Genomic DNA, 18,917 nt, shown 5'->3' on the forward strand with positions numbered 1-18,917 from the left:
TCCGCAAGAAAGCACATCAAATTCATTTTTGTGTGCTCGAAATCTTGCTTAAATTGAGCTTACGTTTTCTGTTTAATAATATATATTTCAAAAAGTACACTTGAACAAACAAGAATCTTACTCTATTTGGTAAAGAAAAAATTGTCTGAAAGGATACTGAAACCATATCCAATATTTCTGAATTCAAGGTTTCCGTTGCCGTCACAATATCTTGTTTGATAACGTACATTTATGCATAAAAGACCAGACAACTACATAGTTCCACTGTGTTTTGAACAACGGATCTTCTGCGTGTGAAGCAGACGTGATAACCATTACACTATGGAACTCATTAAAAAGTTTTCTGAAACAGCATTTCAGTCCGCAGAAAGCACATCAGATTCATTTGTGTGTGCTTGAAATCTTGCTTAAATTGAGCTTACGTTTTCTGTTTAATAAAATTATTTTCAAAAAGTACACTTCAACAAACAAGAATCTTACTCTATTTGGTTAAGAAAAATTTGTATGAAAGGATTCTAAAACCATAACCAATATTTCGGGATTCAAGATTTCTGTTGCCGTCACAATATCTTGGTTGAAAACGTACATTTATGCATAAAAGACAAAACAACTACATAGTTCTCTGGGTTTTTGAACTCAGGAACGTCTGCGTGTTAAGCAGACGTGATAACCACTACACTATGGAACTCCTAAAAACGTTTTCTGAAACAGCTTTTCTGTCCGCAAGAAAGCACATCAAATTCATTTGTGTGTGCTCGAAATATTGCTTAAATTGAGCTTACCTTTTCTTTTTAATAATATATATTTCAAAAAGTACACTTGAACAAACAAGAATCTTACTCTATTTGGTAAAGAAAAATTGTCTGAAAGGATTGTAAAACCATAACCAATATTTCTGGATTCAAGATTTCCGTTGCCGTCACAATATCTTGATTGAAAACGTACATTTATGCATAAAAGAATAGACAACTACATAGTTCCACTGTGTTTTGAACAACGGACCTTCTGCGTGTGAAGCAGACGTGATAACCACTACACTATGGAACTCTTAAAATTGTTTCCTGAAACAGCTTTTCTGTCCGCAAGAAAGCACATCAGATTCATTTGTGTGTGCTCGAAATCTTGCTTAAATTGAGCTTACGTTTTCTGTTTAATAATATATATTTCAAAAAGTACACTTGAACAAACAAGAATCTTACTCTATTTGGTAAAGAAAAAATTGTCTGAAAGGATTGTAAAACCATAACAAATATTTCTGGATTCAAGATTTCCGTTGCCGTCACAATATCTTGATTGAAAACGTACATTTATGCATTAAAGACCAGACAACTACACAGTTCCACTGTGTTTTGAACAACGGACCTTCTGCGTGTTCAGCAGATGTGATAACCACTAAACTATGCAACTTTTAAAAATGTTTTCTGAAACAGCTTTTCTGTCCGCAAGAAAGCACATCAGATTCATTTGTGTGTGCTCGAAATCTTGCTTAAATTGAGCTTACGTTTTCTGTTTAATAAAATATATTTCAAAAAGTACACTTCAACAAACAAGAATCTTACTCTATTTGGTTAAGAAAAATTTGTATGAAAGGATTCTAAAACCATAACCAATATTTCGGGATTCAAGATTTCTGTTGCCGTCACAATATCTTGGTTGAAAACGTACATTTATGCATAAAAGACCAGACAACTACATAGTTCCACTGTGTTTTGAACCCAGGATCTTCTGCGTGTGAAGCAGACGTGATAACCACTACACTATGGAACGCTTTAAAAAGTTTTCTGAAACAGCTTTTCAGTCCGCAAGAAAGCACATCAGATTCATTTGTGTGTGCTTGAAATCTAGCTTAAATTGAGCTTACGTTTTCTGTTTAATAATATATATTTCAAAAAGTACACTTGAACAAACAAGAATCTTACTCTATTTGGTAAAGAAAAAAATGTATGAAAGGATGCTAAAACCATAACTCATATTTCTGGATTCAAGATTTTCGTTGCCGTTACAATATCTTGTTTGAAAACGTACATTTATGCATAAAAGATAAGACAACTACATAGTTCCACTGGGTTTTGAACCCAGGACCTTCTGCGTGTGAAGCAGACGTGATAACCACTACACTATGGAACTCTTAAAATTGTTTCCTGAAACAGCTTTTCTGTCCGCCAGAAATCACATCAGATTCATTTGTGTGTGCTCGAAATCTTGCTTAAATTGAACTTACGTTTTCTGTTTAATAATATATATTTCAAAAAGTACACTTGAACAAACAAGAATCTTACTCTATTTGGTAAAGAAAAAATTGTATGAAAGAATGCTAAAACCATAGCCCATATTTCTGAATTCAAGATTTCCGTTGCCGTCACAATATCTTGTTTGAAAACGTACATTTATGCATAAAAAACAAGACAACTACATAGTTCCACTGGGTTTTTGAACTCAGCACCTTCTGCATGTTAAGCAAACATAATAACCACTACACTATGGAACTCCTAAAATTGTTTCCTGAAACAGCTTTTCTGTCCTCAAGAAAGCACATCAAATTCATTTGTGTGTGCTCGAAATCTTGCTTAAATTGAGCTTACCTTTTCTGTTTAATAATATATATTTCAAAAAGTACACTTGAACAAACAAGAATCTTACTCTATTTGGTAAAGAAAAATTGTCTGAAAGGATTGTAAAACCATAACCAATATTTCTGGATTCAAGATTTCCGTTGCCGTCACAATATCTTGATTGAAAACGTACATTTATGCATAAAAGAATAGACAACTACATAGTTCCACTGTGTTTTGAACAACGGACCTTCTGCGTGTGAAGCAGACATGATAACCACTACACTATGGAACTCTTAAAATTGTTTCCTGAAACAGCTTTTCTGTCCGCAAGAAAGCACATCAGATTCATTTGTGTGTGCTCGAAATCTTGCTTAAATTGAGCTTACGTTTTCTGTTTAATAATATATATTTCAAAAAGTACACTTGAACAAACAAGAATCTTACTCTATTTGGTAAAGAAAAAATTGTCTGAAAGGATACAAAAACCATAACCAATATTTCTGGATTCAAGATTTCCGTTGCCGTCACAATATTTTGTTTTCGAAAACGTACATCTATGCATTAAAGACCAGACAACAACATAGTTCCACTGGGTTTTGAACCCAGGACCTTCTGCGTGTGAAGCAGACGTGATAACCACTACACTATGGAACTCTTAAAATTGTTTCCTGAAACAGCTTTTCTGTCCGCAAGAAAGCACATCAAATTCATTTTTGTGTGCTCGAAATCTTGCTTAAATTGAGCTTAAGTTTTCTGTTTAATAATATATATTTCAAAAAGTACACTTGAACAAACAAGAATCTTACTCTATTTGGTAAAGAAAAAAATGTATGAAAGGATGCTAAAACCATAACCAATATTTCGGGATTCAAGATTTCCGTTGCAGTCACAATATCTTGGTTGAAAACGTACATTTATGCATAAAAGACCAGACAACTACATAGTTCCACTGTGTTTTGAACAACGGACCTTCTGCGTGTTCAGCAGATGTGATAACCACTAAACTATGGAAAACTTAAAAATGTTTTCTGAAACAGCTATTCTGTCCGCAAGAAAGCACATCAAATTCATTTGTGTGTGCTCGAAATCTTGCTTAAATTGAGCTTACCTTTTCTGTTTAATAATATATATTTCAAAAAGTACACTTGAACAAACAAGAATCTTACTCTATTTGGTAAAGAAAAAATTGTCTGAAAGGATTGTAAAACCATAACAAATATTTCTGGATTCAAGATTTCCGTTGCCGTCACAATATCTTGATTGAAAACGTACATTTATGCATTAAAGACCAGACAACTACACAGTTCCACTGTGTTTTGAACAACGGACCTTCTGCGTGTTCAGCAGATGTGATAACCACTAAACTATGCAACTCTTAAAAATGTTTTATGAATCTTGCTTAAATTGAGCTTACGTTTTCTGTTTAATAAAATATATTTCAAAAAGTACACTTCAACAAACAAGAATCTTACTCTATTTGGTTAAGAAAAATTTGTATGAAAGGATTCTAAAACCATAACCAATATTTCGGGATTCAAGATTTCTGTTGCCTTCACAATATCTTGGTTGAAAACGTACATTTATGCATAAAAGACCAGACAACTACATAGTTCCACTGGGTTTTGAACCCAGGACCTTCTGCGTGTGAAGCAGACGTGATAACCACTACACTATGGAACTCCTAAAAACGTTTTCTGAAACAGCTTTTCTGTCCGCAAGAAAGCACATCAGATTCATTTGTGTGTGCTCGAAATCTTGCTTAAATTGAGCTTACCTTTTCTGTTTAATAATATATATTTCAAAAAGTACACTTGAACAAACAAGAATCTAACTATATTTGGTAAAGAAAAAATTGTCTGAAAGGATACTAAAACCATAACCAATATTTCTGGATTCAAGGTTTCCGTTGCCGTCACAATATCTTGTTTGATAACGTACATTTATGCATAAAAGACCAGACAACTACATAGTTCCACTGTGTTTTGAACAACGGACCTTCTGCGTGTGAAGCAGACGTGATAACCATTACACTATGGAACGCTTTAAAAAGTTTTCTGAAACAGCTTTTCAGTCCGCAAGAAAGCACATCAGATTCATTTGTGTGTGCTTGAAATCTAGCTTAAATTGAGCTTACGTTTTCTGTTTAATAATATATATTTCAAAAAGTACACTTGAACAAACAAGAATCTTACTCTATTTGGTAAAGAAAAAATTGTATGAAAGAATGCTAAAACCATAGCCCATATTTCTGGATTCAAGATTTCCGTTGCCGTCACAATATTTTGTTTTCGAAAACGTACATTTATGCATTAAAGACCAGACAACTACATAGCTCCTCTGGGTTTTTGAACTCAGGACCTTCTGATTGTTAAGCAGACGTGATAACTACTACACTATGGAACTGCTAAAAATGTTTTCTGAAACAGCTTTTCTGTCCGCAAGAAAGCACATCAAATTCATTTGTGTGTGCTCGAAATCTTGCTTAAATTGAGCTTACCTTTTCTGTTTAATAATATATATTTCAAAAAGTACACTTGAACAAACAAGAATCTTACTCTATTTGGTAAAGAAAAAATTGTCTGAAAGGATTGTAAAACCATAACAAATATTTCTGGATTCAAGATTTCCGTTGCCGTCACAATATCTTGATTGAAAACGTACATTTATGCATTAAAGACCAGACAACTACACAGTTCCACTGTGTTTTGAACAACGGACCTTCTGCGTGTTCAGCAGATGTGATAACCACTAAACTATGCAACTCTTAAAAATGTTTTATGAATCTTGCTTAAATTGAGCTTACGTTTTCTGTTTAATAAAATATATTTCAAAAAGTACACTTCAACAAACAAGAATCTTACTCTATTTGGTTAAGAAAAATTTGTATGAAAGGATTCTAAAACCATAACCAATATTTCGGGATTCAAGATTTCTGTTGCCGTCACAATATCTTGGTTGAAAACGTACATTTATGCATAAAAGACCAGACAACTACATAGTTCCACTGGGTTTTGAACCCAGGACCTTCTGCGTGTGAAGCAGACGTGATAACCACTACACTATGGAACTCCTAAAAACGTTTTCTGAAACAGCTTTTCTGTCCGCAAGAAAGCACATCAGATTCATTTGTGTGTGCTCGAAATCTTGCTTAAATTGAGCTTTACCTTTTCTGTTTAATAATATATATTTCAAAAAGTACACTTGAACAAACAAGAATCTAACTATATTTGGTAAAGAAAAAATTGTCTGAAAATATACTAAAACCATAACCAATATTTCTGGATTCAAGGTTTCCGTTGCCGTCACAATATCTTGTTTGATAACGTACATTTATGCATAAAAGACCAGACAACTACATAGTTCCACTGTGTTATGAACAACGGACCTTCTGCGTGTGAAGCAGAAGAGATAACCATTACACTATGGAACGCTTTAAAAAGTTTTCTGAAACAGCTTTTCTGTCCGCAAGAAAGCACATCAGATTCATTTGTGTGTGCTTGAAATCTAGCTTAAATTGAGCTTACGTTTTCTGTTTAATAATATATTTTTCAAAAAGTACACTTGAACAAACAAGAATCTTACTCTATTTGGTAAAGAAAAAATTGTCTGAAAGGATTCTAAAACCATAACCAATATTTCTGGATTCAAAATTTCCGTTGCCGTTACAATATCTTGTTTTCGAAAACGTACATGTATGCATAAAAGACCAGACAACTACATAGTTCCACTGGGTTTTGAACCCAGGACTTTCTGCATGTTAAGCAGACGTGATAACCACTACACTATGGAACTCCTAAAAATGTTTAATGAAACAGCTTTTCTGTCCGCAAGAAAGCACATCAGATTCATTTGTGTGTGCTCGAAATCATGCTTAAATTGAGCTAACCTTTACTGTTTAATAAAATATATTTAAAAAAAGTACATTTGAACAAACAAGAATCTTACTCTATTGGGTAAAGAAAAAATTGTCTGAAAGGATTCTAAAACCATAACCAATATTTCTGGATTCAAGGTTTCCGTTGCCGTCACAATATCTTGTTTGATAACGTACATTTATGCATAAAAGACCAGACAACTACATAGTTCCACTGGGTTTTGAACCCAGGACCTTCTGCGTGTGAAGCAGACGTGATAACCACTACACTATGGAACTCCTAAAAACGTTTTCTGAAACAGCTTTTCTGTCCGCAAGAAAGCACATCAGATTCATTTGTGTGTGCTCGAAATCTTGCTTAAATTGAGCTTTACCTTTTCTGTTTAATAATATATATTTCAAAAAGTACACTTGAACAAACAAGAATCTAACTATATTTGGTAAAGAAAAAATTGTCTGAAAGGATACTAAAACCATAACCAATATTTCTGGATTCAAGGTTTCCGTTGCCGTCACAATATCTTGTTTGATAACGTACATTTATGCATAAAAGACCAGACAACTACATAGTTCCACTGTGTTTTGAACAACGGACCTTCTGCGTGTGAAGCAGACGTGATAACCATTACACTATGGAACGCTTTAAAAAGTTTTCTGAAACAGCTTTTCAGTCCGCAAGAAAGCACATCAGATTCATTTGTGTGTGCTTGAAATCTAGCTTAAATTGAGCTTACGTTTTCTGTTTAATAATATATATTTCAAAAAGTACACTTGAACAAACAAGAATCTTACTCTATTTGGTAAAGAAAAAATTGTATGAAAGAATGCTAAAACCATAGCCCATATTTCTGGATTCAAGATTTCCGTTGCCGTCACAATATTTTGTTTTCGAAAACGTACATTTATGCATTAAAGACCAGACAACTACATAGCTCCTCTGGGTTTTTTAACTCAGGACCTTCTGATTGTTAAGCAGACGTGATAACTACTACACTATGGAACTCCTAAAAAAGTTTTCTGAAACAGCTTTTCTGTCCGCAAGAAAGCACATCAAATTCATTTGTGTGTGCTCGAAATCTTGCTTAAATTGAGCTTACCTTTTCTGTTTAATAATATATATTTCAAAAAGTACACTTGAACAAACAAGAATCTTACTCTATTTGGTAAAGAAAAAATTGTCTGAAAGGATTGTAAAACCATAACAAATATTTCTGGATTCAAGATTTCCGTTGCCGTCACAATATCTTGATTGAAAACGTACATTTATGCATTAAAGACCAGACAACTACACAGTTCCACTGTGTTTTGAACAACGGACCTTCTGCGTGTTCAGCAGATGTGATAACCACTATACTATGCAACTCTTAAAAATGTTTTATGAATCTTGCTTAAATTGAGCTTACGTTTTCTGTTTAATAAAATATATTTCAAAAAGTACACTTCAACAAACAAGAATCTTACTCTATTTGGTTAAGAAAAATTTGTATGAAAGGATTCTAAAACCATAACCAATATTTCGGGATTCAAGATTTCTGTTGCCGTCACAATATCTTGGTTGAAAACGTACATTTATGCATAAAAGACCAGACAACTACATAGTTCCACTGGGTTTTGAACCCAGGACCTTCTGCGTGTGAAGCAGACGTGATAACCACTACACTATGGAACTCCTAAAAACGTTTTCTGAAACAGCTTTTCTGTCCGCAAGAAAGCACATCAGATTCATTTGTGTGTGCTCGAAATCTTGCTTAAATTGAGCTTTACCTTTTCTGTTTAATAATATATATTTCAAAAAGTACACTTGAACAAACAAGAATCTAACTATATTTGGTAAAGAAAAAATTGTCTGAAAGGATACTAAAACCATAACCAATATTTCTGGATTCAAGGTTTCCGTTGCCGTCACAATATCTTGTTTGATAACGTACATTTATGCATAAAAGACCAGACAACTACATAGTTCCACTGTGTTTTGAACAACGGACCTTCTGCGTGTGAAGCAGAAGAGATAACCATTACACTATGGAACGCTTTAAAAAGTTTTCTGAAACAGCTTTTCAGTCCGCAAGAAAGCACATCAGATTCATTTGTGTGTGCTTGAAATCTAGCTTAAATTGAGCTTACGTTTTCTGTTTAATAATATATATTTCAAAAAGTACACTTGAACAAACAAGAATCTTACTCTATTTGGTAAAGAAAAAAATGTATGAAAGGATGCTAAAACCATAACTCATATTTCTGGATTCAAGATTTCTGTTGCCGTTACAATATCTTGTTTGAAAACGTACATTTATGCATAAAAGACCAGACAACTACATAGTTCCACTGTGTTTTGAACAACGGAGCTTCTGCGTGTGAAGCAGACGTGATAACCATTACACTATGGAACTCTTTAAAAAGTTTTCTGAAACAGCTTTTCAGTCCGCAAGAAAGCACATCAGATTCATTTGTGTGTGCTTGAAATCTAGCTTAAATTGAGCTTACGTTTTCTGTTTAATAATATATATTTCAAAAAGTACACTTGAACAAACAAGAATCTTACTCTATTTGGTAAAGAAAAAATTGTCTGAAAGGATTCTAAAACCATAACCAATATTTCTGGATTCAAAATTTCCGTTGCCGTTACAATATCTTGTTTTCGAAAACGTACATGTATGCATAAAAGACCAGACAACTACATAGTTCCACTGGGTTTTGAACCCAGGACTTTCTGCGTGTTAAGCAGACGTGATAACCACTACACTATGGAACTCCTAAAAATGTTTAATGAAACAGCTTTTCTGTCCGCAAGAAAGCACATCAGATTCATTTGTGTGTGCTCGAAATCATGCTTAAATTGAGCTAACCTTTTCTGTTTAATAAAATATATTTAAAAAAAGTACATTTGAACAAACAAGAATCTTACTCTATTGGGTAAAGAAAAAATTGTCTGAAAGGATTCTAAAACCATAACCAATATTTCTGGATTCAAGGTTTCCGTTGCCGTCACAATATCTTGTTTGATAACGTACATTTATGCATAAAAGACCAGACAACTACATAGTTCCACTGTGTTTTGAACAACGGACCTTCTGCATGTGAAGCAGACGTGATAACCATTACACTATGGAACTCTTTAAAAAGTTTTCTGAAACAGCTTTTCAGTCCGCAAGAAAGCACATCAGATTCATTTGTGTGTGCTTGAAATCTAGCTTAAATTGAGCTTACGTTTTCTGTTTAATAATATATATTTCAAAAAGTACACTTGAACAAACAAGAATCTTACTCTATTAGGTAAAGAAAAAATTGTCTGAAAGGATACAAAAACCATAACCAATATTTCTGGATTCAAGATTTCCGTTGCCATCACAATATTTTGTTTTCGAAAACGTACATTTATGCATAAAAGACCAGACAACTACATAGTTCCACTGGGTTTTGAACCCAGGACCTTCTGCGTGTGAAGCAGACGTGATAACCACTACACTATGGAACTCTTAAAATTGTTTCCTGAAACAGCTTTTCAGTCCGCAAGAAAGCACATCAAATTCATTTTTGTGTGCTCGAAATCTTGCTTAAATTGAGCTTACGTTTTCTGTTTAATAATATATATTTCAAAAAGTACACTTGAACAAACAAGAATCTTACTCTATTTGTTAAAGAAAAAAATGTATGAAAGGATGCTAAAACCATAACCAATATTTCGGGATTCAAGATTTCCGTTGCCGTCACAATATCTTGGTTGAAAACGTACATTTATGCATAAAAGACCAGACAACTACATAGTTCCACTGTGTTTTGAACAACGGACCTTCTGCGTGTTCAGCAGATGTGATAACCACTAAACTATGGAAAACTTAAAAATGTTTTCTGAAACAGCTATTCTGTCCGCAAGAAAGCACATCAGATTCATTTGTGTGTGCTCGAAATCTTGCTTAAATTGAGCTTACGTTTTCTGTTTAATGATATATATTTCAAAAAGTACACTTGAATAAACAAGAATCTTACTCTATTTGGTAAAGAAAAAATTGTATGAAAGAATGCTAAAACCATAGCCCATATTTCTGAATTCAAGATTTCCGTTGCCGTCACAATATCTTGTTTGAAAACGTACATTTATGCATAAAAGACAAAACAACTACATAGCTCCTCTGGGTTTTTGAACTCAGGACATTCTGATTGTTAAGCAGACGTGATAACTACTACACTATGGAACTCCTAAAAATGTTTTCTGAAACAGCTTTTCTGTCCGCAAGAAAGCACATCAAATTCATTTGTGTGTGCTCGAAATCTTGCTTAAATTGAGCTTACCTTTTCTGTTTAATAATATATATTTCAAAAAGTACACTTGAACAAACAAGAATCTTACTCTATTTGGTAAAGAAAAAATTGTCTGAAAGGATTGTAAAACCATAACAAATATTTCTGGATTCAAGATTTCCGTTGCCGTCACAATATCTTGATTGAAAATGTACATTTATGCATTAAAGACCAGACAACTACACAGTTCCACTGTGTTTTGAACAACGGACCTTCTGCGTGTTCAGCAGATGTGATAACCACTAAACTATGCAACTCTTAAAAATGTTTTATGAATCTTGCTTAAATTGAGCTTACGTTTTCTGTTTAATAAAATATATTTCAAAAAGTACACTTCAAAAAACAAGAATCTTACTCTATTTGGTTAAGAAAAATTTGTATGAAAGGATTCTAAAATCATAACCAATATTTCGGGATTCAAGATTTCTGTTGCCGTCACAATATCTTGTTTCAAAACGTTCATTTATGCATAAAAGACAAGAAAACTACATAGTTCCACTGGGTTTTTGAACTCAGGACCTTCTGTGTGTTAAGCAGACGTGATAACCACTACACTATGGAACTCCTAAAAATGTTTTCTGAAACAGCTTTTTTGTCCGCAAGAAAGCACATCAGATTCATTTGTGTGTGCTCGAAATCTTGCTTAAATTGAGCTAACCTTTTCTGTTTAATAAAATATATTTTAAAAAAAGTACACTTGGACAAACAAGAATCTTACTCTATTTGGTAAAGAAAAAATTGTCTGAAAGGATTCTAAAACCATAACCAATATTTCTGGATTCAAGGTTTCCGTTGCCGTCACAATATCTTGTTTGATAACAACGTATATTTATGCATAAAAGACCAGACAACTACATAGTTCCACTGTGTTTTGAACAACGGAGCTTCTGCGTGTGAAGCAGACGTGATAACCATTACACTATGGAACTCTTTAAAAAGTTTTCTGAAACAGCTTTTCAGTCCGCAAGAAAGCACATCAGATTCATTTGTGTGTGCTCGAAATCTTGCTTAAATTGAGCTAACCTTTTCTGTTTAATAAAATATATTTAAAAAAAGTACACTTGAACAAACAAGAATCTTACTCTATTTGGTTAAGAAAAATTTGTTTGAAAGGATTCTAAAACCATAACCAATATTTCGGGATTCAAGATTTCTGTTGCCGTCACAATATCTTGGTTGAAAACGTACATTTATGCATAAAAGACCAGACAACTACATAGTTCCACTGGGTTTTGAACCCAGGACCTTCTGCGTGTGAAGCAGACGTGATAACCACTACAATATGGAACTCCTAAAAACGTTTTCTGAAACAGCTTTTCTGTCCGCAAGAAAGCACATCAGATTCATTTGTGTGTGCTCGAAATCTTGCTTAAATTGAGCTTACCTTTTCTGTTTAATAATATATATTTCAAAAAGTACACTTGAACAAACAAAAATCTTACTATATTTGGTAAAGAAAAAATTGTCTGAAAGGAAACTAAAACCATAACCAATATTTCTGGATTCAAGGTTTCCGTTGCCGTCACAATATCTTGTTTGATAACGTACATTTATGCATAAAAGACCAGACAACTACATAGTTCCACTGTGTTTTGAACAACGGACCTTCTGCGTGTGAAGCAGACGTGATAACCATTACACTATGGAACGCTTTAAAAAGTTTTCTGAAACAGCTTTTCAGTCCGCAAGAAAGCAATCAGATTCATTTGTGTGTGCTCGAAATCTTGCTTAAATTGAGCTTACCTTTTCTGTTTAATAATATATATTTCAAAAAGTACACTTGAACAAACAAAAATCTTACTATATTTGGTAAAGAAAAAATTGTCTGAAAGGATACTAAAACCATAACCAATATTTCTGGATTCAAGGTTTCCGTTGCCGTCACAATATCTTGTTTGATAACGTACATTTATGCATAAAAGACCAGACAACTACATAGTTCCACTGTGTTTTGAACAACGGACCTTCTGCGTGTGAAGCAGACGTGATAACCATTACACTATGGAACGCTTTAAAAAGTTTTCTGAAACAGCTTTTCAGTCCGCAAGAAAGCAATCAGATTCATTTGTGTGTGCTTGAAATCTAGCTTAAATTGAGCTTACGTTTTCTGTTTAATAATATATATTTCAAAAAGTACACTTGAACAAACAAGAATCTTACTCTATTTGGTAAAGAAAAAAATGTATGAAAGGATGCTAAAACCATAACTCATATTTCTGGATTCAAGATTTCCGTTGCCGTTACAATATCTTGTTTGAAAACGTACATTTATGCATAAAAGATAATACAACTACATAGTTCCACTGGGGTTTGAACCCAGGACCTTCTGCGTGTGAAGCAGACGTGATAACCACTACACTATGGAACTCTTAAAATTGTTTCCTGAAACAGCTTTTCTGTCCGCAAGAAAGCACATCAGATTCATTTGTGTGTGCTCGAAATCTTGCTTAAATTGAACTTACGTTTTCTGTTTAATAATATATATTTCAAAAAGTACACTTGAACAAACAAGAATCTTACTCTATTTGGTAAAGAAAAAATTGTATGAAAGAATGCTAAAACCATAGCCCATATTTCTGAATTCAAGATTTCCGTTGCCGTCACAATATCTTGTTTGAAAACGTACATTTATGCATAAAAGACAAGACAACTACATAGTTCCACTGTGTTTTTGAACTCAGCACCTTCTGCGTGTTAAGCAAACATAATAACCACTACACTATGGAACTCCTAAAATTGTTTCCTGAAACAGCTTTTCTGTCCGCAAGAAAGCACATCAAATTCATTTTTGTGTGCTCGAAATCTTGCTTAAATTGAGCTTACGTTTTCTGTTTAATAATATATATTTCAAAAAGTACACTTGAACAAACAAGAATCTTACTCTATTTGGTAAAGAAAAAATTGTCTGAAAGGATACTGAAACTATATCCAATATTTCTGAATTCAAGGTTTCCATTGCCGTCACAATATCTTGTTTGATAACGTACATTTATGCATAAAAGACCAGACAACTACATAGTTCCACTGGGTTTTGAACCGAGGACCTTCTGCGTGTTAAGCAGACGTGATAACCACTACACTATGGAACTCTTCATATTGTTTCCTGAAACAGCTTTTCTGTCCGCAAGAAAGCACATCAGATTCATTTGTGTGTGCTCAAAATCATGCTTAAATTGAGCTTACGTTTTCTGTTTAATAAAATATATTTCAAAAAGTAAACTTGAACAAACAAGAATCTTACTCTATTTGGTTAAGAAAAATTTGTATGAAAGGATTCTAAAACCATAACCAATATTTCGGGATTCAAGATTTCTGTTGCCGTTACAATATCTTGTTTCAAAACGTACATTTATGTATAAAAGATCAGACAACTACATAGTTCCACTGTGTTTTGAACAACGGATCTACTGCGTGTTCAGCAGATGTGATAACCAGTAAACTATGGAACTCTTAAAATGTTTCCTGAAACAGCTTTTCTGTCCGCAAGAAAGCACATCAGATTCATTTGAGTGTGCTCTAAATCATGCTTAAATTGAGCTTACGTTTTCTGTTTAATAAAATATATTTCAAAAAGTAAACTTGAACAAACAAGAATCTTACTCTATTTGGTTAAGAAAAATTTGTATGAAAGGATTCTAAAACCATAACCAATATTTCGGGATTCAAGATTTCTGTTGCCGTTACAATATCTTGTTTCAAAACGTACATTTATGTATAAAAGATCAGACAACTACATAGTTCCACTGTGTTTTGAACAACGGATCTACTGCGTGTTCAGCAGATGTGATAACCAGTAAACTATGGAACTCTTAATATGTTTCGTGAAACAGCTTTTCTGTCCGCAAGAAAGCACATCAGATTCATTTGAGTGTGCTCTAAATCTTGCTTAAATTGAGCTTACGTTTTCTGTTTAATAATATATATTTAAAAAAGTACACTTGAACAAACAAGAATCTTACTCTATTTGGTAAAGAAAAAATTGTCTGAAAGGATACTAAAACCATATCCAATTTTTCTGGATTCAAGACTAACCATTGCCGTTACAATATCTTGTTTTCAAAAATGTACATTTATGCATAAAAGACCAGACAACTACATAGTTCCACTGGGTTTTGAACCCAGGACCTTCTGCGAGTTAAGCAGACGTGATAACCACTACACTATGGAACTCCTAAAAATGTTTTCTGAAACAGCTTTTCTGTCCGCAAGAAAGCACATCAGATTCATTTGTGTGTGCTCGAAATCTTGCTTAAATTGAGCATACCTTTTCTGTTTAATAATATATATTTCAAAAAGTACACTTGAACAAACAAGAATCTTACTCTATTTGGTAAAGAAAAAATTGTATGAAAGGATGCTAAAACCATAACCCATATTTCTGAATTCAAGATTTCCGTTGCCGTCACAATATCTTGTTTGAAAACGTATATTTATGCATAAAAGACCAGACAACTACATAGTTCCACTGGGTTTTCAACCCAGGACCTTCTGCGTGTTAAGCAGACATGATAACCACTACACTATGTAACTCTTTAAAATGTTTTCTGAAACAGATTTTCAGTCCACAAGAAAGCACATCAGATTCATTTGTGTGTGCTCGAAATCTTGCTTAAATTGAGCTTACGTTTTCTGTTTAATAATATATATTTCAAAAAGTACACTTGAACAAACAAGAATCTTACTCTATTTGGTTAAGAAAAATTTGTATGAAAGGATTCTAAAACCATAACCAATATTTCGGGATTCAAGATTTCTGTTGCCGTCACAATATCTTGTTTGAAAACGTACATTTATGCATAAAAGACCAGACAACTACATAGTTCCACTGTGTTTTGAACAACGGATCTACTGCGTGTTCAGCAGATGTGATAACCACTAAACTATGGAACTCTTAAAATTGTTTCCTGAAACAGCTTTTCTGTCCGCAAGAAAGCACATCAGATTCATTTGTGTGTGCTCAAAATCTTGCTTAAATTGAGCTTACGTTTTCTGTTTAATAATATATATTTAAAAAAGTACACTTGAACAAACAAGAATCTTACTCTATTTGGTAAAGAAAAAATTGTCTGAAAGGATTCTAAAACCATAACCAATATTTCTGGATTCAAGATTTCCGTTGCCGTCACAATATCTTGTTTGAAAACGTATATTTATGCATAAAAGACCAGACAACTACATAGTTCCACTGGGTTTTCAACCCAGGACCTTCTGCATGTTAAGCAGACATGATAACCACTACACTATGTAACTCTTTAAAATGTTTTCTGAAACAGCTTTTCAGTCCACAAGAAAGCACATCAGATTAATTTGTGTGTGCTCGAAATCTTGCTTAAATTGAGCTTACATTTCTGTTTAATAATATATATTTCAAAAAGTACACTTGAACAAACAAGAATCTTACTCTATTTGGTAAAGAAAAAATTGTATGAAAGGATGCTAAAACCATAACCCATATTTCTGAATTCAAGATTTCCGTTGCCGTCACAATATCTTGTTTGAAAACGTATATTTATGCATAAAAGACCAGACAACTACATAGTTCCACTGGGTTTTCAACCCAGGACCTTCTGCATGTTAAGCAGACATGATAACCACTACACTATGTAACTCTTTAAAATGTTTTCTGAAACAGCTTTTCAGTCCACAAGAAAGCACATCAGATTCATTTGTCTGTGCTCGAAATCTTGCTTAAATTGAGCTTACGTTTTCTGTTTAATAATATATATTTCAAAAAGTACACTTGAACAAACAAGAATCTTACTCTATTTGGTAAAGAAAAAATTGTATGAAAGGATGCAAAAACCATAACCCATAATTCTGGATTCAAGATTTCCGTTGCCGTCACAATATCTTGTTTGAAAACGTACATTTAAATTTAAAAGACAAGACAACTACATACAGTAGTTCCACTGGGTTTTGAACCCAGGACCATCTGCGTGTGAAGCAGACGTTATAACCACTACACTATGGAACTCTTAAAATTGTTTCCTGAAACAGCTTTTCTGTCCGCAAGAAAGCACATCAGATTCATTTGTGTGTGCTCAAAATCATGCTTGAATTGAGCTTACGTTTTCTGTTTAATAAAATATATTTCAAAAAGTAAACTTGAACAAACAAGAATCTTACTCTATTTGGTAAAGAAAAAATTGTCTGAAAGGATTCTAAAACCATAACCAATATTTCTGGATTCAAGATTTCCGTTGCCGTTACAATATCATGTTTTTCGAAAACGTACATGTATGTATAAAAGACCAGACAACTACATAGTTCCACTGGGTTTTGAACCCAGGACCTTCTGCGTGTTAAGCAGACGTGATAACCACTACACTATGGAACTCTTAAAAATGTTTTCTGAAACAGCTTTTCTGTCCGCAAGAAAGCACATCAGATTCATTTGTGTGTGCTCGAAATCTTGCTTAAATTGAGCTTACCTTTTCTGTTTAATAATATATTTTTCAATAAGTACTCTTCAACAAACAAGAATCTTACTCTATTTGGTTAAGAAAAATTTGTATGAAAGGATTCTAAAACCATAACCCAAATTTCTGAATTCAAGATTTCCGTTGCCGTCACAATATCTTGTTTGAAAACGTATATTTATGCATAAAAGACCAGACAACTACATAGTTCCACTGGGTTTTGAACATAGGACCTTCTGCGTGTTAAGCAGACGTGATAACCACTACACTATGGAACTCTTAAAATTGATTCATGAAACAGCTTTTCTGTCCGCATGAAAGCACATCAGATTCATTTGTGTGTGCTCGAAAACTTGCTTAAATTGAGCTTACATTTCTGTTTAATAATATATATTTCAAAAAGTACACTTGAACAAACAAGAATCTTACTCTATTTGGTAAAGAAAAAATTGTATGAAAGGATGCTAAAACCATAACCCATATTTCTGAATTCAAGATTTCCGTTGCCGTCACAATATCTTGTTTGAAAACGTATGTTTATGCATAAAAGACCAGACAACTACATAGTTCCACTGGGTTTTCAACCCAGGACCTTCTGCATGTTAAGCAGACATGATAACCACTACACTATGTAACTCTTTAAAATGTTTTCTGAAACAGCTTTTCAGTCCACAAGAAAGCACATCAGATTCATTTGGGTGTGCTCGAAATCTTGCTTAAATTGAGCTTACGTTTTCTGTTTAATAATATATATTTCAAAAAGTACACTTGAACAAACAAGAATCTTACTCTATTTGGTAAAGAAAAAATTGTATGAAAGGATGCAAAAACCATAACCCATAATTCTGGATTCAAGATTTCCGTTGCCGTCACAATATCTTGTTTGAAAACGTACATTTATGCATAAAAGACAAGACAACTACATACAGTAGTTCCACTGGGTTTTGAACCCAGGACCATCTGCGTGTGAAGCAGACGTTATAACCACTACACTATGGAACTCTTAAAATTGTTTCCTGAAACAGCTTTTCTGTCCGCAAGAAAGCACATCAGATTCATTTGTGTGTGCTCAAAATCATGCTTGAATTGAGCTTACGTTTTCTGTTTAATAAAATATATTTCAAAAAGTAAACTTGAACAAACAAGAATCTTACTCTATTTGGTAAAGAAAAAATTGTCTGAAAGGATTCTAAAACAATAACCAATATTTCTGGATTCAAGATTTCCGTTGCCGTTACAATATCATGTTTTCGAAAACGTACATGTATGTATAAAAGACCAGACAACTACATAGTTCCACTGGGTTTTGAACCCAGGACCGTCTGCGTGTTAAGCAGACGTGATAACCACTACACTATGGAACTCTTAAAAATGTTTTCTGAAACTGCTTTTCTGTCCGCAAGAAAGCACATCAGATTCATTTGTGTGTGCTCGAAATCTTGCTTAAATTGAGCTTACCTTTTCTGTTTAATAATATATTTTTCAATAAGTACTCTTCAACAAACAAGAATATAACTCTATTTTGTTAAGAAAAATTTGTATGAAAGGATTCTAAAACCATAACCAATATTTCGGGATTCAAGATTTCCGTTGCCGTCACAATATCTTGTTTGAAAACGTATAATTATGCATAAAAGACAAGACAACTACATAGTTCCACTGTGTTTTGAACAACGGATCTACTGCATGTTCAGCAGATGTGATAACCACTAAACTATGGAACTCTTAAAATGTTTCCTGAAACAGCTTTTCTGTCCGCAAGAAAGCACA

The 18,917-nt window shown here is 33.5% G+C and overlaps 10 non-coding genes across 10 annotated transcripts; all 10 read right to left on the bottom strand.

Annotated features, from left to right (window-relative positions):
- Nucleotides 1-2,054: 2,054 nt before the first annotated feature.
- Nucleotides 2,055-2,127, bottom strand: TRNAV-CAC (transfer RNA valine (anticodon CAC)). Its single transcript has one exon. It is a non-coding gene; the product is annotated as a tRNA-Val (tRNA).
- Nucleotides 2,128-3,136: 1,009 nt separating this feature from the next.
- TRNAV-CAC (transfer RNA valine (anticodon CAC)) lies at nucleotides 3,137-3,209 on the bottom strand. The gene has a single exon. It is a non-coding gene; the product is annotated as a tRNA-Val (tRNA).
- A 953-nt stretch (nucleotides 3,210-4,162) lies between these two features.
- TRNAV-CAC (transfer RNA valine (anticodon CAC)) lies at nucleotides 4,163-4,235 on the bottom strand. The gene has a single exon. It is a non-coding gene; the product is annotated as a tRNA-Val (tRNA).
- Nucleotides 4,236-5,551: 1,316 nt separating this feature from the next.
- On the bottom strand, nucleotides 5,552-5,624 carry TRNAV-CAC (transfer RNA valine (anticodon CAC)). Its single transcript has one exon. It is a non-coding gene; the product is annotated as a tRNA-Val (tRNA).
- Nucleotides 5,625-6,635: 1,011 nt separating this feature from the next.
- TRNAV-CAC (transfer RNA valine (anticodon CAC)) lies at nucleotides 6,636-6,708 on the bottom strand. The gene has a single exon. It is a non-coding gene; the product is annotated as a tRNA-Val (tRNA).
- Nucleotides 6,709-8,025: 1,317 nt separating this feature from the next.
- On the bottom strand, nucleotides 8,026-8,098 carry TRNAV-CAC (transfer RNA valine (anticodon CAC)). Its single transcript has one exon. It is a non-coding gene; the product is annotated as a tRNA-Val (tRNA).
- Nucleotides 8,099-9,831: 1,733 nt separating this feature from the next.
- Nucleotides 9,832-9,904, bottom strand: TRNAV-CAC (transfer RNA valine (anticodon CAC)). Its single transcript has one exon. It is a non-coding gene; the product is annotated as a tRNA-Val (tRNA).
- A 3,119-nt stretch (nucleotides 9,905-13,023) lies between these two features.
- TRNAV-CAC (transfer RNA valine (anticodon CAC)) lies at nucleotides 13,024-13,096 on the bottom strand. The gene has a single exon. It is a non-coding gene; the product is annotated as a tRNA-Val (tRNA).
- Nucleotides 13,097-16,992: 3,896 nt separating this feature from the next.
- TRNAV-AAC (transfer RNA valine (anticodon AAC)) lies at nucleotides 16,993-17,065 on the bottom strand. The gene has a single exon. It is a non-coding gene; the product is annotated as a tRNA-Val (tRNA).
- Nucleotides 17,066-18,438: 1,373 nt separating this feature from the next.
- On the bottom strand, nucleotides 18,439-18,511 carry TRNAV-AAC (transfer RNA valine (anticodon AAC)). Its single transcript has one exon. It is a non-coding gene; the product is annotated as a tRNA-Val (tRNA).
- Between the last annotated feature and the right edge of the window lie 406 nt (nucleotides 18,512-18,917).

The sequence above is a fragment of the Ascaphus truei genome, chromosome 18 (assembly GCF_040206685.1).
Source record: "Ascaphus truei isolate aAscTru1 chromosome 18, aAscTru1.hap1, whole genome shotgun sequence".
NCBI classification, from domain to species: domain Eukaryota; kingdom Metazoa; phylum Chordata; class Amphibia; order Anura; family Ascaphidae; genus Ascaphus; species Ascaphus truei.